The 23,466-nt window shown below is 51.5% G+C and overlaps 1 protein-coding gene across 1 annotated transcript in view; it reads left to right on the forward strand.

The window, feature by feature from the left end:
• The window catches only part of SEC16B (SEC16 homolog B, endoplasmic reticulum export factor), a 116,787-nt gene extending 93,705 nt beyond the window's left edge, over positions 1–23,082 (forward strand). The window contains 6 exon segments of the mRNA XM_069022672.1: positions 718–822; positions 3,858–3,996; positions 4,405–4,559; positions 14,503–14,602; positions 16,040–16,099; positions 16,960–23,082. The gene's annotated coding sequence lies outside the window, so the exon portion shown is untranslated.
• The last annotated feature ends 384 nt before the right edge of the window (positions 23,083–23,466 follow it).

Consider the following 23,466-nt stretch of genomic DNA (forward strand, 5'->3'; position numbering starts at 1 on the left):
TTATGGAGCATGCTGGCTTGCTGGGATGGGAAGCACATCCCTTGGTGATCTCTGTAGAAGATGTGGGTGGAAGGAGATCTGCGGGGGTTGCAGGACTTGAGTGTCCTTTTGACAGGCCACAGTGAGCAGGATGCACAGAGAGCTGGCTGCTCTGAGACTGGAAGATGCTCTGACTGTCAGAGGACTCTGAGAGCCTGGAGAGTGGGGCTGAGTGGCCTCAAAATAGTCATGGAATCCCAGAAGGGTTGGGGTTGGGAGGGACCTTAAAGATCATCCAGTTCCAACCCCCCTGCCACAGGGGGGTGACGTGAAGTGACACATCTCAGGTTGCTGGAGGGAAGGCGAGGGGGTGGCTGTGGGACCTCCTGGGCAATTATTATATACATGGATGGTCAGTGCCACCACCTGAACGCCCCGGCAGTGGGGCCAGTCTGTCCCATTTTCCTTCATCGGAATTAGGGTCAGATGAGGATAAGATTGTGTTTTAATAAATATTTGTTAGCAAGTGCCTTCCCCTCCCCCCCTCCCCTCTGATATTGTTCATTTTCCTTGCAGTAACACGTGTGTTCAGCTTCTGTTGCTCCATGTGTCGTGCTCTGTTCCCCCGTCTCACTCGCAGCCACAGAGCAGGAGGAACACTGCCAAGGCTTTTTCTGGGAGTTTGCTCTGGTCCTGCTCCTTCCCTGGCGGTGCTCAACTGATGTGTTTTGTTTGCAGGGGGAATAAAATGCTCAGCTGTCAGCTCCTGAATGGACTGTCAGAGACCAAGGCAAGGAGCAGCCGCTCCTTCAGCTCTGTGTGCAGGTGCCCACACAGCCACGGGTAAGTTTTGGGAGAGAAAAGTTGCTAAGCAGTAAATGTGACCTTCTCGCCCCGTTTTTAAAGATGTGAGGCTTTGCTTAAGGCATCCTTAGCATGAAGGTTCTTCCCCCCCAGCCTTTCCCAGGGTCTGCAAGTGGCTGTGATACCCTGTGAAGAGGCAGCCCTGTCTGAGGTGTGACTGTATTCTTACGGGGTGTGAAACCATGTTTAAAAACGTTGATAATTGAAATGCACTGGTGAGCTTGTTTTTCAAACGCTTGCTTTTCTTGCTGGAGACAGGATTATCCTTACCCAGACTAAGTGGCTGCAGGGAAGGTGGAGCCGCAGTGGTGCCTGGGCCGTGCCCTGGTTAACTCGAGGCTGAATTTCTGATGACTCAGAAGGGAGCCCGGCAGCCCCTCAGCTGTGCAGGTCTGAGGATCAGTGGTACTGTGCTCATGGACCCGCACTGTGTTGAGCGGGGCTGGCACCAAAAGTCACCTCAAGTCTCAAACTGCCTATAAAAGGAAGCAGCTGAGGGTTCCCAAGGGTCAGGTTTGCACAGGGCAATCACAGGCATGTTCCAGAGAAATAATAAGGTAGATGCTTATTATTTAATAAGAGGGTTCTTGCTGCTTGCTTCAGTTTCTTTCAGGCCATGAGAGGGAGCAGGGGAAATTGGAACCATCTGATGTACATTAGTAATGACAGATTAATGCTGTGCATGAACAGGGGCTTTATTACTGCAGGAGCTGGTGATACTGAGTATCTTATACTTTCTGATTTATAATTCCTTCCTGATCTGGAGTCTTCGGCCAAACATCTTTGTACACAAAGCCTGAGGAATATTTCATGGGAAAGCCCCTTTTTTTCATGGGACTTGCCTGCAAACCTTTGCTGCCAGGTCACAGCAGCTTCAGAGCACTCGGCCACCAGAGAGGCCAGAATGGCACGGGGTTGGTAAGCAGTGGGCAGTAGTTTGTGTAGCTCTACAACCCACACCTGTGCCTGCAGCACCCTGGCCTGCAGAGCCTCTGTGCTCGCTCAAGAGGTGTTTCACCTCAGCTCTGGCTCTTCAGGTTGTTCTCTGAGCTGTGCTTAACCCTCTGTCCCACCTGGATTTCTTCTCTCTAATAACTGGACAGGGCAGCTGCCCACACTCTGTTGTAACACCCTTCCTTCTTGCCTTTTTTCCCTGGGAAAAGAGGGTTAATGTGGTTTTGGCTCCTTTTTGCCCACCCCTAATAACTTGATGGCTGATTGCAGCCCTGTGTGCCAGAGACCTTGAAGATAATGAGTTCCTACTAGCTTCATATAAATAGATGGCCAGGGAGAAGGCTTTATCTTTGCCCCCCTCTGCCAAAGGAGTTCAATCCTTATCAGTGCAAGAGCATCTGTGTGTGAGAGAATGAGGAAGAGAGATATCATGAATGCCTGTGGGGAAAACTGTTCTTGGAGACAGTACCCTACTGCATCCTGGAGAGTCCCACTGCCATGCGCAGCTCCGTGGGAAATGGAAGTACTGCTGGCCCTGCTAGGGGCTGAGCACTGTGTGAGGCTTTCTGTTGTTTGTTTTCCCTGCAGCCTTGCATCAGAGGCTAGAAGGACTGATGCGTGTGGTGTTGCCAGCCTGACTGGGCAGGAAGCACAGGGGCAGGAGTTTGGTATTGGAGCAAAGGGTTGTAGCCTGATTCCCAGGGGGATGAGGCTGTTTTAGCTTCTGGCTGGTTGATGGGGCATCTTTCTCCTGCAGCAGCACTTGTTTTCCCTGGGGAACAGCCCGTTTCTAGGATGGTCCTCCAGCTCATCACCCAGCTCCCTTCCTGCCCTCTTTGCCTTTTGCAGAAAGCTGTTTAATCAAGGGTGTATCAAAATCCATCTGTCTACACTGGTGTCAACAACTTGGCTTCAGGGACGTTTTAAATCATTTTCTAACTGCATTCTGTAATGGATTTTGTTGCTGAGAGAATGGAAAGCAGGGCAGCAAAGGTGTTTTAATTACATCTGATGGTGGCATCTCGCAGACCTGCCCTGTCAGTTGTTCTGGCACAGCACCATTTAGAGCCTGCTTTTGCCAGCACAGGCACGTTAGCCTGGGGGTGGGTGGTACTGATCATGGAGGATATCATTGCTATTTTACTACTGACATCATCTTGGAGCTGTGTCTTCTTTCTCTACCTTGCTTTTGTGGCACCAGCTTCTCCCACTTTGGAGGATTCCAGTCCTATATCATGTCATTTGGAAGCAGTGAAAACCAGACACCTGCCCTAGTGTATGGGCTTCATACTGGGGTAGAGCAGAAGTGCTCTGTTTTCTCTGAAGAGAAGCTGTGCTGCTGCAAGGGAGATGTCCCTCTGAACCCTTTCCCCAGCCCACATCTTGGTTTCACAGCCTGTCAACATAAAAACAGCTTCCCTTTTTCTGAGTCAAGCAGGGGAAGATTGAAATGCTGTCTCCAGCAAGACATTTTGGGGGAAGAAGGAGGGAATGTGACAGGGAAAGGCTGCTGGTCTCGCCAGGCTGAAACACCCTTGTCAGACCCATGGGACTGGATCAGCAGGTGGAGTAAGTCCTGGACAGGCAGGGGTGTATTAGATGCAGTAAAGCACAATTTTGGAAGTGCCTGCCCACCACACAAGAGGAACTCCAGCTGGGTACATGTGGAAGTGCCAAGAACTATGGTATCTGTACACATTTGAGGTGTATTTTCACTGACACTCAGAGCTCGTGGTCTCTGCAACGATGCCTGCGTGTTTTCTGGAGCATTCAGCAGCTAGCAGCTCCCAGTGCCCATACTTTGACTCGCCATTTCAAACTGCTTAACAGGCAGAAACTGTTTGAATCTAACCTGGGGTTTGGGGGAATGAGTCTGAGGAGGAGGAGGGCAGAGCTGATGTCATTTTTCTACATGACTGCTAATATTGCTTCCATTCTTTCCGAAGCTTCTGGCTCTGATTTAATAGGTAACTCAATCCTCAATATCCACAATTTTTCAATGTTGGAGTGTGTTTGTGTTCCTGACAACACTCATCTGTGTCATTTCCTCCTCTTAATAGTTATAACCTCAGCTGCAGATTAGAAGTGCTTTGTTTGTGATTCCTGGGTGCTCTGCACTTTGATGCATCGTCTCCCGACAGACGCAGGGCAAGCTCCGCTCCTCCCGCCTGGCCTGGGCTGCAATGATGGATTAAGTGGGTAAGTAATAGAGTGGTAATGAGATAACCACTGACATCGAGCATTAACGTGGGAATAAATGAAGTTACCATCCAGAACTAATGGCCTGGACTATCACTGGGTTGTAATTAATGAATGTGGTGGCTGAGATTTACAAGGGTATTTTAGGATGCTCCTTGCATGCAGCTTTGGGTTTTATGGCTTGGTTGGAGAGAAATCAGTTAATGCCAAGAACCTAATGAATGGGCAGAAGCTGTTCCTTGTCAGTTTGTAGTACCCTTTTCGTGGAAGAGACCAGAATGGCACACGTGGAATATCTGCCTTCTCATTACTTCAGGGACTGGAAGAGGGTAGGATGCTGTGGCCTCTTGGTTTCTCAACCTTTTAGTGCGAGACATCTTGCAGGTCTCGTTTCTTCTGTTTTATTAGGGCAGAGTAGCAGGAGTCCTGGTGGAAGCAGTGCCTCTGACGTGAATCCATGGATGATTTCACTTGTATGTACAGGAGATTGCCATTGGTGTGGATTCTCCGCCCAGGACCTCTGAACTGAGCAGTGACAAGCTGCCCTGTTCTGCCCCTTGAAGGTAGGACATCTGGTTCCTTCTTCAGGTCTTCTCCTTCTTGCTGCTCTGGCTCTGTCTCTTGCATGTCACCCCTTCCCTCATCCTGCTCTGGTGTCTATCCAATCCAATCCAATCCAACTGCCTGTACTTCATGCAGGAGTTTCCTGGAGCAGGAATTGAGGTGTCTGTGCCCAGGGGGCTTTGTCTGGTGACCGAGCCCTCCCTGCTCACCCAGCTTCCTCGGCGTGTGACCCTGCTTAATGCTTCTCAGACGTGTAAGAAACATTTCAGAGGTGGTTGCTAGGCTGATGCAGGAAACACAGCAGAGCAGTCAAAATTCTTCATGATAATTGGTGGGAATACTCCAGCCACCTCACTGCTGCCTTCCTCATCTTTCCATGGCAACCCTCACTCTACAGCAGCCCAGGTGCTCATGGTTGGATAGAGTAGGAGGTTTTGAGTCCTCTGTCTTCCAAATCACCCCTTGGAGCATGGAGGGAACATCTGTACTTTTAAAGTATGGGCATCATGTGATACAACAAATAACTTCACTCGCTCTAACTACGGCCCTTTTTTATGCTGGGAGAGACAGAAAACTTTGGAAACACCTGAATCAAACCCTTGCATTTCTTTGGTGGAAAGAGCTGTTACCTAGTTCTTTAGTGGGGACAGAAAGGTGCTGAAAGACCTGAGTGTTCCTCTTCCTTCCCATGGTCTGAGCCACCACACCTCTCTGTGCTGGAGAGAGGAGTGGGACCACACTCAGCATCTGGTGAGCAAAGGGAAGGACAATCTTTTTCTCTCTGGATGTAGCTGTGATGTCTCCTACAGGAAGCCAGGATGGTGGCTGGAAGGAGCGGAGATGAGAGAGAGTGGAAAGGAGAGAGAGAGAGGTCAGGCATTGCCTCCTCCTCCCTTCTGCTCCCTGCTCTAAACAAGGGTGTGTGGGACACAAGAAAACACAGAGGGAAACTGTCTGTTGGATGATGCCCAGCTCTGCCAGCATGGCCAGAAGTTGGGCATTGCAGAGCAGAGGCATCTTCCTGCTCCCCACTTCTCTGAAACATTCACCATTATCTCTTTCCAGATCTGTTTTACAGGCATTTTTAATGATTCCAGGGGAAAATGAGGCTCAACTGGCCACTGGCAAACCCACCCCAAAGCTTCCCAGACTTGGAGAGGTTGCCACTTTGTCTGGAAACATTACTTGTCCTTGGTGCTGGCTCTGTAGTTCCTTTCCACATTGAAAAGGAGGAGGAGGAAGTTTCCATCAGGCTCAGAAGGTTCCTTTCCCTGCTGAGCAGGAGGAAGAAATTTCCACCTGCTGGGCCAGCACAAGCCAAGACCCAAACTGGACAAAGAATGGGCAGTGTATTCAGGGATATGTAAATGCTCCTGCCCCAGCCTTGGGGAGTTTATTGTCCTCCACACAGTGCACAACGTGGCTGTCATTGCTGAGCAGCCCAGGCAGGCTGTTAAATGACAGGGGAAAATTACCCAGCCTGTTCTCCAGAAGGCAAGTGAGTAGGAATTTTCCTCCAACTGGTTCAGGACGAAGTTAATGTAGGGAGAGCCATTAAAATTAATGCTGGTAAACAAGGATAAAAACCAGCAGGGTTGTAACAAAATTTGGACCAGATTGGGTTTCCCAGCTGTCGTGCTGCACACTGTCTTAAAGGCAGGGAGTGGAGGGAGGGGGTAAGCTGAGCTCAAAAAAAATCTTGCTGGAGGGGGCTGTGGGGTTGGGGTTGGGGCATCTGGGCTCAGTTGGCACCAGCTTTGTGGTCCAGCCCTCTAATGCCCTTGGGCTGGCTGTCTTTTTCTGGGAAGCAGTGATGCTGTTTTTTCTGCTGGTCATTACATGTTTTATCTATTCATGTGATTCCTCTGCTGTTCTCCAGAGGCTGCCCTCCCCGTTCAAGCCCTGCTTTAGGGCTCTGGGAATGTGTCCACATGGCTGCTGGCTGCAGGTGTTTTGTGTGAGCTGGTTTGGGAGCAGATTTTGGGCTGTTGGGGCCATGACTTGCTCCGAGAAACTTAGGATAAATTCAGATGGGAAAGGTGTAAAGAGGCACAGCAATTACTCTCTCCGTTTTGACTGCACCAGTGGGAATGGGAGCATGCCCAGTTTGGGCAGAGTGAGGGTCACTGGGGATATGGGTCCACTGTACTGGGAGGAAGGTTTGATTCTCGGTCTTGTACTGGTGGTGGGTACAGGCGAAATGAGGCCCAGAGCATGTCAGGGAACATACCTGGCACAGGAGCTGGGTGTTACTACTCTCTCCTGGGTAAACAGCTTTTTCCAACCCCACAGCATGCCAACATGAGCCAGGCAACTTCTCCAGAACTCCTGGCACTGGATGTTCAGCTGGCTTAACACACTTTGGAATAAGTCAAATCTAGGATAACCAAGCCAAAATTTCTAGCCCCAGAACAGAAGTAATGCCCCGAATTTTCAGGTACCACTGATGGTACTGGTGAGAAGGGAGAGGTACAGAAGCCACTTTCTTGCAGTGCCTGACGGATTGTGTGTTTGGAAAAAAAAGAAGTCAAGAGTCTGAGCACTGCTGTCTTCAGCACAGATGCCAACATCTGTAGAAAACTTTCCACTCCACCAGTCAGTGAAAACAGCAGCAGAAATACCCTTTAATTCCTCAAAAAGTGTCATATCCCTTGCATATCTTCATAATGAGGCTGTGTTTGCTCAGATCTCAGTGGTTTTGGTGGTCCTGGATGGTCAGGTCTTGCAGGTTGGGTGGGTTCTGGAATCTCCATGCTGCAACTCCCAAAGCCAAGTGAAGCTGCTGAGAATAAGGAGCTGTGATGCCTCCAGCCCAGTGCAGGGAACTAGAGCTGGATGTCTGAGGTTATCCTCTGTGAAGAGATGGCAGAGAGTCTGGACAGGTCATGCCTCTTGCTGGAATGGAAAGCAGCGTGGAGAGAGGCCCAACACACATCTCCCTTTGGAGCTCTCATCCCTGTGGGAATCCACAGGCTGGCTCTGTGGGGAGGCCTCAGCCCCTTTTTCACCAGTCAAGCTGCTGTCAGGTTGGTGTGTCAGAGGTGGAGAGCTTGCTTTTGTTTTTTCATGAGACCTCACCAAAGAATCAGGGTGACACAATTATTTTTTTGGAAGTAACTATGTGAAACGTTTTTTTTTTTTATTTGGATTGTTTGAAAACTAAAACTGTTCATGGGTTTTAAAATTCATGTCCCCTCCAGGTTGCTTTACTTTGTTTTGTTTCTTATTCCCTCTCCCTTATTCCTCAGAGGGAACCATCCAAACCTACACAGTGTGTTATTTCTTCGAGAAATGCAATCGTTTTGCAGTCAAACCTGGGCTGGAAATGCTTCTGGTGATTCATTTGTCTGAGAAATTTAAAAAGGCTTGGATGGAACGGGAACCAGGCTGGTTTAGGGAGAGTTTTCTTGTGTGTGAAGACCTACTTTAGCGGGGGAGTTCTTTTAAAAGCTTTTTATTGGAAAAAGAAGTTTTTATAGGCTTTGTTTGGGAGACTTGGGCTCCAGCCATTCTCCTCTTGCAGCTTTTTGTATGGTACTAAGATCTGCAGCCTGGCTATCTCAGTTCCTGCTTCCCACGCCTGCTGCATTGCAGAGTTCTGTGATCCCAGTGCCTTGAGCCCTTTGTTCTTTAGGGTCACTGCTTCTGCAGGCTGGGATGGACGTGATGCCATTTTTGCCTTGACTGTACTTTGTCCTGCAAGTCTTTCCCAAACACAAATATCATATGGGTGCACAGCTGTGTGTTGAGGGCAGCAGGGCTTTCCTGCTATCACATGGTGAGGGGTCCAGGCCCTGCGCTCATCTTCAGGGTCTGCTCAAGCTCCTCCTCAGCAAGAACCTCTTCCTGAAGTTTCCGAGCATCCAGCGAGGTTCAGAGCCAGGCAGCAGCAAGGCAGATTCATGGCTGGTAACCACCACAAGCCGCCTGCAGAACACCTTTTCGGCCTTCAGTTTCCCCATCTCTAAGCCAAGCATTTTCAAGTGGTGTGCTCTTTGGCTTTCTGTTCCCTCAGATAACAGGGACCTGTGGAAAACACCCAGGCAGTGGCTGAAATCAGAGGAGCTGATCTGTAACATCCCAAGAGTAATCCCGGTGTGTGGGGGCTGAGGCTGTTCTTATCATCTCCATGAGATGTCCCAGAGTTAGCTTGATTGGAGGCAAGGAGTACCACGGAAATAGGGCTGGGTGGAGAGGCTTGGGCAGTGGGGATGCTTTGCAGGGGTGAGGAGCAGTGGCAAGTGCTGGTCTGTCTGGAAATAGAGCAAGAAGTGGGCTGCATAGAGGAGACCACCACTCCTTTAATGAGAGCTGCCACCTCTGCTGCCTGGTGCTGGCCAGATCTGTGGTGTGACTGCTCATCTCCAGTCCCTGCCTTCTCTGTGCCCCACGTGCTGCTTTTCCTATAAATAGTCTGGCGGGAAGCAGAGCACCACAGATGGCCTCCAGTTACACGTGCAGTCGTGTGTGAGATCCCAGATAGGAGCTGTCAATTCCTTGCCTCGAGCCACCCATGAAACCTCATTAAAAATGGTGTCCTCTTCCTTAACCCCCATCGCCCCCTTGCCTCCCACTCCGACTCGCCTGCATTCAGGCACCCTTATTAAACATGCACTTCTAAGCAAGGAGCGCTGACTTTCCCTTAATTGAGGCATAATAATTAGAGCATTAACACATTAGGAGGGTGAGACAGCATGTTTAGCTTTTGTGATTAATTATCTGAGGATTGTAATAAGTTGTTAAGACATTAATTACTCTGGCATGTTTATTGCTCTTTATTGCAGAACAGACACTTGGTAGCAGCAAGTGCTGGTTCGTCTGGAAATAGAGTGAGAAGTGGTCAGAAGGGAGGAGACCACCTACCCATCCACAAAACAGTGAGCTGCTGCTGGTGGCAACAAGGTGGGGACATCCACCTGGGTGTGCCTTGGTGGCCAGATAGGTTTACTTCTCACAGATGGGTATAGAAATGGTACCTGAATCCCTTAGGACAGTCCAGGGCCTGGAAAGTCCTTTCTGATCTTTTCATCTGGGTTTTTCTCCTCTTTCAAATGAAGTGTTTCCCTCCTGATGCTTTGAGCTCCCCCTGATTTGGATCATTGTCTTGCCAAGTTTGGTTAGCATGGCTCAGTCTCTGTCTGGAACTTACCACAAAGGTTGCCTGTATTAAAGACAGGCTGAAGTTTGGAATGTCAGCAGAGGCCAAGGAATGAACCAGGACTCCACTGGCCTCCCTCACCCCTCCATTGGATGAGTTTTCCTCTGGAGTTTGGGGAAGTAGGTTAGGGAAGGGGTTGGAGAGGTCTGGGCTGCTGTAGCCTCCTCTTTGCACAGCAAGCTCCTCTGTGTCCCCTGGACAGCTCCATGCAGGTTGGTCAGCTTGGGAGTGATGGCAGAGTTTGGGCCTGGAGGATGAGTGGTTCTTGTGTGCTCCTGAAACTCTGAGAAAGAGAAAAGACAATGTCATCAAAAAGACATGTCATCAGATCAGCAGGATGGCGTGGTAGGCCTGTTCCCAGTCTTCTGCTCTTCCCATGAAATACTCATGCTCATGGACCCTCCCTGCCCAACCTCTCCCTGCAGTTACCCAGCTGGGAGCAACACGGGAGATGAGGCAGCAGCCCCAGCAACTGCCACAGATAAAGAAATTTGGGGATATTCTGAAAAACAAGAGGATGGGGAGGCCGTGGGAGCAGTGTGTTGATGCCAGCTTCCTTTGGGACCCCTGGAGCCCAATGTTTCCTGTCTCTAGGCTGTTCTGTGTCCTCATGTTATTGCAACACGTGCTTGTGTCTGATGGATGCAGGGGGCAGGAGGGGGGAATCCTCTGTTGCCTCTTTTTAGAGTTAAAACACAAGATGATCCTGGTAAGTCTTTGTCCTGCCAGGACTGACCCGGGGGTCACTTTCCCTGTGGCTTCCACCAGCTCAAGCCAGTGTCACTGTCACTCAGTTGTGTGAATGGCTGGGGAGGAAAATTCCCTTCCCTGGGTATAATCTGGGATCTGTCCTGTGGCAGCTGAATGTCAGCCTGGCATTCCCTGCTCCGTGCCTGGGGACAAGGCAGGTCATGACTTATGCATTTCATCATTACAAAGAGAACTTCCTCTCGATGTGGGCAATAAGACAGTGGCTCTGACCTGTGATCCTGGCACTGAGCAGCATTAATGACTCCCCTTTGCAGGTAATAAGCAGCAAATGTACACATTTTGGGGGCATCTGAATATTTTTTTCTCCTTTTAAGACTACTGTCTTCCTAGGCCAGACTTAATTAGCAGACCTCATTATTTCCTGAAATGTAACTTGACTTCTATTGAGTGGGAATTGTTCAGTGGATGGGAAGCAGCAGAGCAGTGCTGCAATATTCATATTGTTTTAATTGCAACATTAACATTTCATGCCGCTCTTGGCACACTTTCAGGTGCGGCCCCTTAGCTCAATGCAACACTGTGAGAGGTTGGATCAGAACAATTAGGATAGAGTGACTGGATTTCTGGATTTTCTTTTTTTCTTTTTTTCTTCTACTCTAATGAACACAAGCTTGAATTCAGCCCCCATCCCTCTTTTTGTTGGGCAGAACAGGGAGTCAACACCCCTGGAGTGTAAATCCCTCTTTTTTTGAATAAAGGATGTGCTGTAGCACGTTTAAATTGTCTTTTTGCAGAGCTGAAGCCCCACAGGTACAAGTGATACATGATCCACTAGGCTGAAGGCATCTCCTGGGACTTGACCTTTACCAGGTGAATCAGAGAAGTCCCAAAACGTGTCTGGCCAGCTGGGATAGTGTCACAAATGAGCTGGAGGGGAAAAAGGTTATTTGTCACTTCTCAGCTTCCTCCAGGGCTCTGGAATGCCCGAGGCTGGAAATGACACTGCGAACAGATAACGCCTGGGTTATCAGTGCAGATCCTAAACGAGCACAGGGATCACCCTGCTCTATCCCCAAATGGCATATACGGTTTGGCTTTCTCGCAGAGGGGTCAGGCAACCCTGAAATGCCGGGCTCAGCCTTAGCAAGGTTGCATCACACTGGGTGACGTGAGAACTTTAATTGGCTCTAAAGGGAGAACAAGGAGGCTGGTGAGTCCCCTTCAGCCTTCAGAAGGAAGAAGAAGGGTTTCTGAGGACTCCTCTTTCCTGCTGGGGGAAGGACACATGCTGCTACCTGCCAGCCCCATGCTGGAGCTGGTGTGTGGGTCTGGTGGGCAGCAAGGCCCTGCTTGTGGGGGAACGGGCTCCCATCAGTCAACGCTGTGATGGGCAGCTTGATGTGTCAGTGATCCTGCTGAGAGCTCACTGGGCACTGCTTGGACTCTGGGCTGCCTTCCTGGCCTTTCCTGGCAGCAGTCTGTGGATGAAACATCTTTCTGGAAGGTAAAACCTCTGTCCATGCAGTGGAGAGGCAATGGGAGGAGTTGGGGGGGCAAGGGAGCTGCTCTGCCCATCAGTTCTTCCCCTTGGAGCTGGGCATGTCACTTCCACTTTAGGCAGCAGCTGAACTCATCCATAAGTCTGGGAGGGCAATTAAGGCTGGAAATGCAGGAGGACCTTGGCTTGGTCTCTCAAAGAAGGACAAGGGAAGGGCACACATTCCATTTCCATGGGCTTTCCAAAGGCTAACGTGCCATCTTAGCTGGCTGGCTCTCCTATCAGCCAAACAGGCCTGAAACCTTCTCCTGCTGGTCCTGTGTACAGTGGGATCCATGAAATCCCATCTTCTCTGGATGTACGGTTTGGGTTTGGAGTCTCTGGTGTCCAGTAAGTTTTTTGTGCTGAATGGAGCATCTCCCTTTCCTGGGATATTTATGGCATCTCTCCCACACAAATTGTCTGATGTCTAATAAGGGATGATACACTACAGTTTGGAAGGTGCTAATAATGTCTCCTCTGTTTGGTGGTCTGTTTCCATGAAATTTATAGACTCTGGCTGTCTCCAAGACCTCTGTTGCTCTGTCACATCAGCTTGAAATCTGTTTGCAGTGTCAGAAGTTGCTGGGGAGTGGGCAGAGGACAGACTGATGCAGCAGGATTGCATATGCTTTGCCCTCCTTGGGAAATCAGGCTGAAAATGCACAGATCTGGGGACGGGGGCAGCTGTGGCTGGGGTCACGGAGTTGAGTGTTTGGGAAAGCCAATCTGGCTGTGTGGGAGGAAGGGGATGAGCCCCGGCGCTCTGCCCCAGCCCCTGCTGCCGCTCCTCGGGCACGTTCGAGCTGCCTGGGGCGAGCAGCGAGTGCCGAGCGTGGCCTCTTGTGGGAAACAGCCCCCGCGGACGATAAACGAGCCAGCCCAGAGCTCCTGGCTGGTGTGAAGAATTGCCTGGCTAAAGGATAATGAATGCCACAGCAGGAGACAGAGCGTTTCTCTGAGGCCATTCATCCCCTTTATCACCCTGCTAACAAGCCCCAGAGCGACTTTAGAGAGACTTCTCCGGAGCAGCACCATCCCTCAGCCGCGCTGCTGGCTGGGTGCTGGGGGTCGGGGGTACAGCACAGTGCGGCAGGAAGCCACGGACCATCTCCCAGATAACAAACCCGGGGTTGGGTCTCTGCTCTGGGACTGTGCCTTGGCTTTGCTTCGGCTGGCGTGAAGACCGTGCCCTCCTTCAGGCCGTGCACGGTGCCACCTGAGAGATCGGATGTAAAAGCCAAGCATCCATCTTTTCTGAAGTACTTCTGGGCAGCACCTGCAGCACCCTTAGGAGGATTGCTCTACCCCAACTCCCAGCTTGCTTAAGATTTAAGATCTGTAAGATTTATACAAGACCCAAGAGGAGTTTGGGGCCGCCAGCACGTAGGTGAGTTGGTTCTGCTTCACTTGCAGCACAGCTGAGCCTGTGCGTGAGCCTTGTGTGAGGAGGAAAGGGCAGGAGTGATGTGCTCTTCATAGGAGCTAATAAAAGCTAATCTATCCCTTTGCTCCAAGACAGTAAGGAAGCATTAGTGGCTGGCTGAGTGCCTCCTCCACTGCAGCAGCGTGCTGGGTGCCTCCGCCTTCCCTGTGGCTGGGAGCAGAGCGTGTCCTCCCGTGGGGGGAAGGCATCTCTGGCAGAGCTGTGCCGCCTGCAACTGCTCTCTGGAGCTGGCATGTCTCCTGGGAAGGAGAAACTGCCAGAGAACCCGCACAGGTGAGCCTGGAAATGAAGATGGACATCCCTTGGGCAGTCTCTCATGGCAGGCCTCGGCTCCAAGCAAGTGCCTTGCCTCTGCTCCAGGACTTGGGCCATGGCTTGTGGGAGCGGAGGAGAGCATCAGCTCTGATTTGACTGGTGTGTATGAGACCCTCAGAAAGGCTGGAGCCAGCTGAGCCCAAATAGGTGTCCAAGTAGGTTGGAATCCCTTCACCAAACAGCCTGTGTGCTCACCTGTGCACTGTGTGCGCAGGTACAAGCTGTGCCACCCTGCCAGAGCAATTTGTATCTGGGGCACAGTGCACAGTGGGTGATCAAGTAGAACTAATTGCCAGTAATTGGAAGTTTTTTCTTTTTCATCCTGTGTGTTTTCTTAATTTCTCCTTCTTCTCCTTCTCCAGGTTTAGCTGTTGGGGGATGTATTTGGTGTGGTCCATGGTAAACACCGCACAACAAGTGCCACTGGGAGAAGGGAAAGCAAACAGGAGATTTTATGCTGTGTTAGGGTGTCCTCAACAAATGCTGATAGTGGGTTTTTAGGGGCAAAAAAGGACCAGAAAAGCTGCAAAGCTTTGCAGGTGGAGGGCCTAGATAGACATGCCATGATAGACAATTGGGTGGTTCCAACGAGGGGAGAAACAGCAGGAGAGCAGCAGGTGGTGGGGGCGGTCTGGAGTGTGTTTGCAGAGCTGTGGAGCAGAGGACAAAGTGTGTCATGGAGCCAGGTGTCTCCTTGAGTGCAAGCAGCACAAAGGCAAAAGGATTGCAACCCTAATTCTTTCTCTCTTTTTTTTTTTTTTTTTTTTTAATCAGGAGGTCTCCAAGCATTTTAAAAGGAAGCTAACATCACAGATTGAAGGACTTCACATCTTGAGGCTTCAGTGACTAAGTTTGGAGCCAGCCAGAGGAACCTGTGAGTGCTGAGCCTCTGTCACGTGCTTTCCTCCCAAAAAGTCTGCACTCTAGACCTCGGCCTCTCTCCCAGACCCCTGTGCTGACCAGCACTGATGATGGGGAGTTCACTGGAGGCCAGTCATGTCCCATGGGCTGGCAGGAGGACCTGTTGCCTCCTGTGACCACTGCTATCAGCTGGACTGCCTCTGAGAGGGAGGATGCTGGCATGCCAAGTGGGCTTTCAAAGCGGGCTGGAATTCAAAGGGGTGCACCTCTGTTCCCAGTCCACGAGGCCCCTGTTCCTGCCCTGACCTCTCAGTGCTTTGGGAGGAGTTCACTTTCAGCCTAGAAACATCTGGTGCTTTTTCTTCTTTTGCCAGCACCATTAAATGTCGAGTTGAAGGGAAACACAATACATCACCTTCCTCACGGGCTGCCATTCAGCCAAGAGTAACAGAGATTAGCCTTCAATCACACGAGGGCTGGGGCTGAAGGGAACCTTCCTGAGGACACGCTGGAGAAACATTTTCATTAGCAGAGGAGAACGTGAGGAAGATGAAGTGGCCCTTCACCTCGGCTGCCAGGCCTCTCGCCTGCCTGCTGTTAACAGGACGGGGGATGCTCACTGCAGAGCTGGGGCTGCCTGCAGTGCTCTGAGTGCTGGCTGCAGCCAGATGGGAGAGATGGGAGAGACAGCTGGGACACAGCAAAGCGGCACTTTGATAGTCTGGCAGCGGTGGTCTTGGTTTTCCTCCTGCCTATGAGCTCTCACTGCTAGAAATACTCTCTCAGCTGCAAGGAGAAAGCCTGTGCTAGGGCACGTGCCTGAGTGGGTGCCCTGGCGTGGGCCAGGAGAACCATGTCCTTGGGTGATAAAGTCCATGGGTCCAGGAGGTATCACAGCCTCTGCCTCCTGCAATACGTTTTGCAAATTTAATAGCACTGCCTTGGTGGTAGGAGAGGCTTTCTCTGCTCCAGGGAAAGCTGTTCCACAGCCCTTTGCTCCTACTCTGCATCCCCCCCAAGGCAGTTGAGGTGCCCAGGATTCACTTCTGCTGTTGATGTCTCCTTTGTGTTGATGAAACACCCCCTGGCCCCCAGCTGAGTGCCTGGCACAGACCTGTCTGTCCCAGTTACTGGGAATTAACCAACAGGATCCCTTCAGCTCTGTCTGCCATCCCCCACCACCTCGCCTCCCTGGGGCTGGCGTGCTCCTGACAAAGGCAGGCTCCATCTCTTTCACTCACAGCTGAAGGATGCCTTGCCTGGTCCTATCTTGCAGGTTGGAGGTAAATCATTTTAATTTGTGTGGCACATTCCTTTGGGCAGAAGGTGGGGGAAGAAAAGAAAAAAAAATCCAAAAGAAACTCTGGCCATTCTGGGTATTTTTAGTTGTTTGTGAAGGACCATTAATATCTCTTTCTCTCTTTTTTTTTTTTTTTTTAATTCCCTGCAGACTCTTCTCTCTCAGGGGCTGCCTGTGGTGCTGCATTAACATCACGTCTCCGTGGTGAAGGTAAGCTGGTTCTCAGCCTGAGACTCTGACTCAGAGGGAGCCCCATCTCTCCTCTCCCTGCTCCCTGGGTGCCCACCACATGCACAGCCCTCTGAGAAGGGGCTCCCTGGCTGGGAGGGTGAAGGCTCAGAGATATTTATGCCTTTTGGGAGGGGTTTTATCAGGAATGGGATTTGAGCTCCTTGAGAGGTAGGTGACACAGCCTGGCAGCTGGGGAATTGGTTTGGAACATCAGAACAAATGGCTGCTGGTTTTGGAGCATTCCCATGTTAAGTTACCTCTCATGTCACCCTCCTCCATTTCAGAACTGAGAGCAGCCAAAATGAGAGGGAAACCTGGCTCCTGAGCATTTTCCCCCCTATGATGCCTTCACCTTTCTTGTATTCCCTTTCCCCCTACGTTCTCAGCTGGCTGAGTTTCACTGCCAGCCTATTGAAAGGAAAGGCACGTGCTGGCTTATGGAGGGAGAGAGACCTGAGACAGGATAAATCTGTATGCAGTGAGAATGGGGGAAGCAAGTCAGCTGCTCTGACACTTTTATTATGGAGCCAAGCTGCGTGGGGATGAATCTTTCTTGAAACGTGTTGCTGGGTGACATTTCTGCCAGGTCTCAGCAGTAACCTTCACCAAGCCTTGCTGCCCAGCCCTGTGCTTGCCTTTTCCTGGGACAAAGAGAACGAATATCAGCTGGAAATGCTGCAGGCAGCAGGGATCAGTGGGGCTCAATGCACCTCCAGTGAGTCTGAAGGCACCTGGACTTTCTCACCAGAAGCTCTTCAGGGTTTGGTGACTTCAGCTTATGGCTGCATGTGTTGTTTTGCAAAGGAGGTGTGGGCTCCAGCATCTGTTTCTCATTTCAGAACCAAAGAGGATGCAGCAGAGACCAAAATGAAATCCTCCTCGGAGCTGTCCAGAAGGATGGATAACTGCAAGAAAATATTATTCCGTGGCTCTGGAAAAGGAATATCTACTTGCTTAGTAACCTGGTAATGAGGTGCTGGCTCTGCTCCATGCAGAGGCTGGAAGCTATGGGAGATTTGGGGTCACAAAGAGGGCTGGGCAGAGTTGGCTGCCCTCTCGGCTCCTTTCCTGTATCACTGTCAACTTAGATTTCGCATCAAGAGGGTGATGTTATGGCTGGCGGTGACAACAGCAGAATGTCACTGGCAGAGGAGAAATCCTCCCCTCCGTGAGGGTAATTCTTCTTTGTCCTTCCCCTTCGCTTGCGTTGGGACCCGCTGGCGCCTGGTGCTGAGCAGGGCAGGCACACACGTGCTGCTGAGGGGACAGCACACACTGTGCCGAGCAGCACTTCTGCTGCCTGGGTCAGCAGCTCCATGTCACTGGTGCCTCTTGGCTGCATGGTGACCTGGGACAGAGGGAAGCCCCTTGTCACTGCCTGAGACAAACGGGGAAGCTGCTGTGTTTGCCACCATGGCAGCATTGCACAGAGTGGTCCTCTGCCATGCTGGCAGGCTTGCACCAGCAGGAGGTCTGCCAGGGATGTCCCCTCAGAGCCCTGGGGGCCCCTATGCTCTTTAGGGCCAGGCCTAAGCTAGGTCAGGGTATGAGGGGCAGACGTACATGTTAATGGTTCATGTTCTCTGTGGGCTGTCTCGCACCTCCTCTGAGCCGGAGCTGATCTTGGAGAAAGGTGCCTGTGCCTACCTGCTCTGGCAGCCCCTCTACCAGCATCTGTCCCCAAGGGCCAGCTCAGCAAAGCCTTCGTGTTGTTTTCATTTTTCAGCTGGTTATGGAGAAAAGGATGAAGGCACCTGCTGCTGCTAGGCCGCAGTGGAAAACAGAGGAAGGGGACTGGCCTCTTAGTGTGCTTGAAGAGCCAAAAGTTTAATCTGACTCTGCTTCTCTCTCAGCCCTGATCCTGTTGTATCTTTTCCAGCTGATGCCTGAGCCTCTCTTTGTTTTGCTATTTTTTCTTGTTTCCGTTTTTTCTCTCACTTTATGAAAAATGGCCTTCCCATCTGCATCTGTCAGGAGTCTGCCTGAGCTGGGTGTACGGCTCAGTGAATATACAAATGTGCGGTTGGATCGTGGCCCCCCTGACAGGCCAGAGATGAATTCCAAACATGCAGGGAGAAGGGCTTCTGCTGCCTCTCATGGTTGTTTTTCTCATCCCAAGGAGGTGTGAGAATCGCCTTTGGGAGCTGTGCTTCTCTCTGCTCCTGCTCTGCCTTACCAAGGATCAGTTCTCTCTCATCCATCATCAGACGAGTCCTCCTTGCTCCCACATCCCAGCTGCTGGTGGGAATGCTGGGGAAGGGGAAACCTGTTTTATCCTGCTTTTTACTACTATTCTTTTCCCTCTGCCTTTTGCATCCCACCTCTTAGGCCCACGACAATGCCTTTGGCAGGCTGGGGCTTGAGGACATTTGCTGGTCCAGGTACTTCTAAAGAGAGTTAAGGATGAGGTAGAGGGAAGGGCATTGTTTTGTCAAATCATAGAATATCTTGAGTTGGAATCCACAAGGATCATCAAGTCTAACTCCTGTCCCTGCACAGGACACCCCAACAATCCCACCATGTATCTGAGAGCATTGTCCAAACACTCCTTGAGCTCTGGCAGGCTTGTGGCTACGACCACTGCCCTGGGGAGCCTGTTCCAGTGTGCAACCACCCTCTGGGTGAAGTACATTTTCCTAATATCCAACCTAAACCCCTCTTGACACAACTTCATGCTGTTCCTTCGGGTCCTGTTGCTGGCCACCAGTTTGACCTTAAGTGGCTTAGAATGCAGCTTTGGAATTTTTGAGCAGTCATGCACGACTCACAAAAGCACCCAAATGCTCCTGCACATTTCAGCCTGGCTGTGTCCCCTTTCCCTGCTGCCAGTGACCAGCGCCGTGGGGCTCTGTGAGGAAGAGTTCACCATCTATGCTGTGTAACTGCAGGCTCACTCAGGGGCCCAAAGGGAGCTGACAGCCTGCTCTGACGCCCATGGATTTGCTGAGCTGCTCCTGCCTCTTGGCTTTCTGCAGGCTGGTACGTGAGCTGCTTCCCTCACCCCTGTGTACAGAGAAGCTTGCAGCCAGGTGGGCTCAGAGGAGCAGGCAGGCAGGCAGAAGATGAAATGAGGCTGTCCATGCTCTTGCCACAGTTATCTGGTCAAGGAGGGGAGGTTTCTGGGAGGGCAGACCCCCACTTTGGCAGGAAGAAAGAGCAGACAGCTTGAGCTGAGCTCGTTTTTTGACAAGCAGATGGATGTTCAGTGGGGACCCACGAAAACCCTCTCGCTGCAGGCTGCGAGCCCTCCAAACCGAAGCATTGTGCTGACACGGAATAAAGCATCGCTCCATCGATGCTCAGCCTGAATTGCTTCTTCCATTCGATCCAGGACACAGCGACGGTCTCCTCCTGCCACCAGCTCCCATGAGGAGCCAGCTGCACGCCTGCCACCAGGCAAGGATGGAGCCGGAGCCATTGAGCCACGAGGAAGGCGACCGACGGCAGATTCCTCCGGCATTTCCACCCCGCAGGGCTCTTGGCGAGCGGGCTTTGAAAGCTCTTAGTGCTCCTGCAGGTGGGAGCCAATTTGTCTGCTTTCCTGCCCAGGTGCCATCTGTTTGTAGGATTGCCTGTGCGGTGGATGAGCACGACGGGGATGGCGAAGGGAAAGGGCTGCTGGGGTGGGAGAGATGAGCCTAAAACTTTCCTTGGATGTCTTCAGCACTTCTGGCTGCCGTTGTTCCTTCTCCCCTGCACCGCGGTGGGGAAATCACAGCCTGTCATTTGCTGTTCCTGGAGCGTGATGGGGAGCTGAGGCACCGCTAATAGCAAGCCATCATTTTAATGCTAATTCCCTACCATTAGCTCAGGCTGGGGGAGGCTCAGCCTGGGTGGAGGGAAGCCATTAGCAGATGGGGAAAGGGGAGATGGTGTTTTGGGATTTGTTCTGCACCCCCAGAAGGGACTTCCAAAGGGCAGATGACTAACCACCATTGGGAAAATTGGTAGCAGGCACTGGGGTCAGTCTCTGGTGGGTGTGGGAGGAAGGGAGGAAGAGGAATGCTTTGTTCCAAATCGTCTCCCTACAGGGATTTCTTGAGTGCTTCAGACTTCGGCTTGAATTTGGCGTTTGCTGCTTGTTGCCATCCCTCTGTGCCCTGTGACCCAAGGGATGCTCAGAGCCCTGGCAGGGCTGCAGCTGGTGGCATCCTTGTCCTTTCAGCAAAGGAGACAAGCAGGGTTGGGTTTAGCTGCTGTCATCTTGGGAGGGGCTCCCAGGTTCAGGGGCCTGGACATCTGTGTTGGGTGGTGGGCTTCAAAGCAGGGCAGTTTGAAGCTGTTCTCGAGAGCTAAAAAAAGAAACCTGCCCTTTTGCCATGGGAACAAGGTCAGCTGCCCTAGGCTGGAGAGTTGGCAGGAGAAACCAGGGGCTCAGTCTGGAGTCATGAAGGAGACCAAACCATTTCCCTGCCCTTTCCAGAGGCGGGAGTTCCCACATCCAACATCTTGGTCGGTCTCCTCTAGCCATGCTTGCAAAGTGGAAGAGCCTGGGCTGGTGTAGGTGCCTGGAGCTCCAGGGGAGTTTGAAGAAAGGTGACTGGCTGCAGGACTGTAAGGCCTGTTTGGGATTGTTTGGGCAGCAGTCAGAGAGGTTCCTCTACCATTTCTAGACCAACATGGAAAATGTTGGGAATAAAGGAATGTGAGCTCAGATGCTGTGCCTGTCTGGGAAGAAGCTGGTTGTCTGCTACTGAGGGGCAGCACTGTTTGAAGTCAAGGGCCCAGGGGTGTCCTGTCTGCGGTGTGACTCCTCTCCTGAAGACACCTCTCCTGAAGACACATCAGCCTGTGCTGATCTAGACCACTGGCTTCTTCATTTCATGTGGAAGCCTATGTGGATTTTTTTAAAACCCACTTAAGGACCATTGTAAAATTCTTTTGTCATCTGGCAGAGAAGCAGTGGAAAGACAAAAGCAGCCACAATAAACCAGGAACAGGTTAAATGGCAAAGGGATTGGAAGCCAAGAAGGGACCATCCTGCCAGGAGGACAATAGCACAAGGCTACATTAGTAGAGTACCAGCTATCAGATCCATCCTGGTGTGGAGCATGACTCACTGTTTTTAAGGAAGCTATTTCCATCTTAGAAAATGGCTCCTGTATTTTATAAAGGCTCTTCCCAGCTTTGGTTGGGGAGAGAAAAGAAAAAGTGAAGGGCTGCTTTTTCCTAGTTGAGGAGAACCAAACTTTCCTTCAAGTAGCTGAGCAAGGAAATCAACGCCTTACATGTTCCCAAGAATATTCCAATCCAGTAGTTTGGGGGCAGAAAAGAAGTAGCAGTAAAATAGCATTGCTTGTCCCAGTTCAGCACTCTGAATAATGAGCCTGCGAGCCGGCGGGAGAGCTCCCGGGAGAGGCGCCTGTGTACAGGAGATGGACACAAGTGTCTCAGATGGGTCCGTATCTGAAGCCATCTCTCTCTAATTTTCTACATCACTGAGAGCACAGCACGGCACCATCAATCATAGTCAGCCTCCCCTCGGAAAGCCACCTCCTGCCTTGCCGTGCTGCGGCGTCCCCCTGTGCTCCTGCCCGTGCTGGGGACCACAGGTGTCCCGGGCGGCAGCGCCGCAGGCACTGTCCCTCCCAGGGGGTTCTCCTTCATCGTGGGTGAGCCTGCTTGTGCTTCTGCCTTTCTCCTTCCTCCACCTCCAGCACCTGCTCCTTGCCAGCGCTTCATTTCCAGGTGCACCTGCCCCTCCTGGAGTCAGAAAAAGCCAAGTACTCCCTTTATCCCCAGTGAGGAGAAGGTGTGGAGCTGCCGTACCTGGGATAAACCCACTGTGTGCTGCTGGGGGAGGCCTGAGGGTGGGTTGGTGCTGATCTGAGGATGGGGAGGTTGGCCTTTGCAGCTCCCCTGGAGCCATCAGGGCGTGTTCTGGGGTTTGCTCAGGGCTGGCTCCTTTGGCCCAGCTCTGGGCATGGAGCAGCTTTCATGGTGTGCTTGTGGTGCAATGCAGCAGCTCTTGGTCCCTCAGCTCTCTTTTTGTGAAGCACCTTCTCCTTCCTGGCCTGGCTGTGTTCCCACCAGACCCAGGGGCACTGCTTTGGCAGGAGCACTGGTGGTGGGTCTTCTCCTGGCCAGGCACACCCCTAGGCTGGCCAGAGGGCTGGGGGGACACAGATCTGTGCCTGTGGCTGTTTCTTCTACTGCAGCACAGGCATAGCTGGTGGGTTTGCTGCCCCTTGCTTCTTCATCTCTCTCACATCCTAAATTGGGTGCTCCTCCTCAGTTGTGGTTACTCTTGGTCCTACCAAAGCCCAGCTGACTTGTTCCTGGTATCACGACACAGAAGTGGTTTGCAGCCCCATTTCTGACTCCATGGGCTCCAGCTGCAGCTGCAGGTAGAATATCAAGGACTGAGCTGCTTTCTTGAGCACAGCCTTAGAGAGAAGCATTTTCAGAAGAAACTCTTGCAGTTGCCACCTCCCTCTCAGCCTCTTCAGTGGTTTCTGAGAGCTGCCAAGCATCCTTGACCTCTCTCTCAGGCATGGTTTCCCGCATGTGTCAGCCCTGCCCCGGTGCTGTGGAACTGTTGCTGCACCTGTAATAGCTGCGTTGTTTACTTCCCAAGTGCCTGCCCTTTTTGTAATGAGCTGTAATTCATCCTGCTTTGTACAGGGCTCGGAGGTACCTGGAGCAAGGAGGGTGTGCCATTAAACCACCTTCTAGGCTGCTCTCTCCTTCAGATTGCTCATCTCCTGGAGATGTAAAACAGGGAGGACAAGGGGGACCAGATGGAAATGGGGAATAATTGCCTTGTGGGGTAAAGGGGGCTGGCTGGGTTGGAAACTGCTGGGAGCTGACACGTGGGTGCAGATGGATGGTTACGGCTGGCAGGGCGGAGGGATGAAAGATGCCTTTTTAAAGCATCTGCCTTCCTCTCTTCCTCTGCTTTATAACCTGTTTTTATAGAGACTGCATGAGGAACACATTTTTTTTATTAGCAGCTTGGGAGTGGAGAGTAATAAAGATTAATTTTTTAAAATAATTCTTTGCATTATCTTTTAATTTCCTGTGGCAGGGTTTGACTTTTAAATCTGCAAATGGACTTAACTGCTAATGTGCTCATCAGTTCAGAAATGGCAGCCAAAGAAGCTGTGGGACCCGGTGAAGGTGGGAGAGGCCCCGGAGTTGAGCCTGGAGCCCCAGGAAAGGCTGTCCCCTGGCCAAAAGGACCCATTCAGGTCCACAGCTGTATCTCCATCCCAGGAAACTTGGAGGGCTCTAACCCATACTGCAGCTCATGGTGCCCATTTTGCTTCCTTCCACTGCTGGCAATGATGAAGGTCCCGTGAGGAGGAAGGAGGGAAGCCTGCTGTCCCTGCTGTGCTGCTGTGGGC

The sequence above is a fragment of the Aphelocoma coerulescens genome, chromosome 8 (assembly GCF_041296385.1).
Source record: "Aphelocoma coerulescens isolate FSJ_1873_10779 chromosome 8, UR_Acoe_1.0, whole genome shotgun sequence".
Taxonomy (NCBI): Eukaryota; Metazoa; Chordata; class Aves; order Passeriformes; family Corvidae; genus Aphelocoma; species Aphelocoma coerulescens.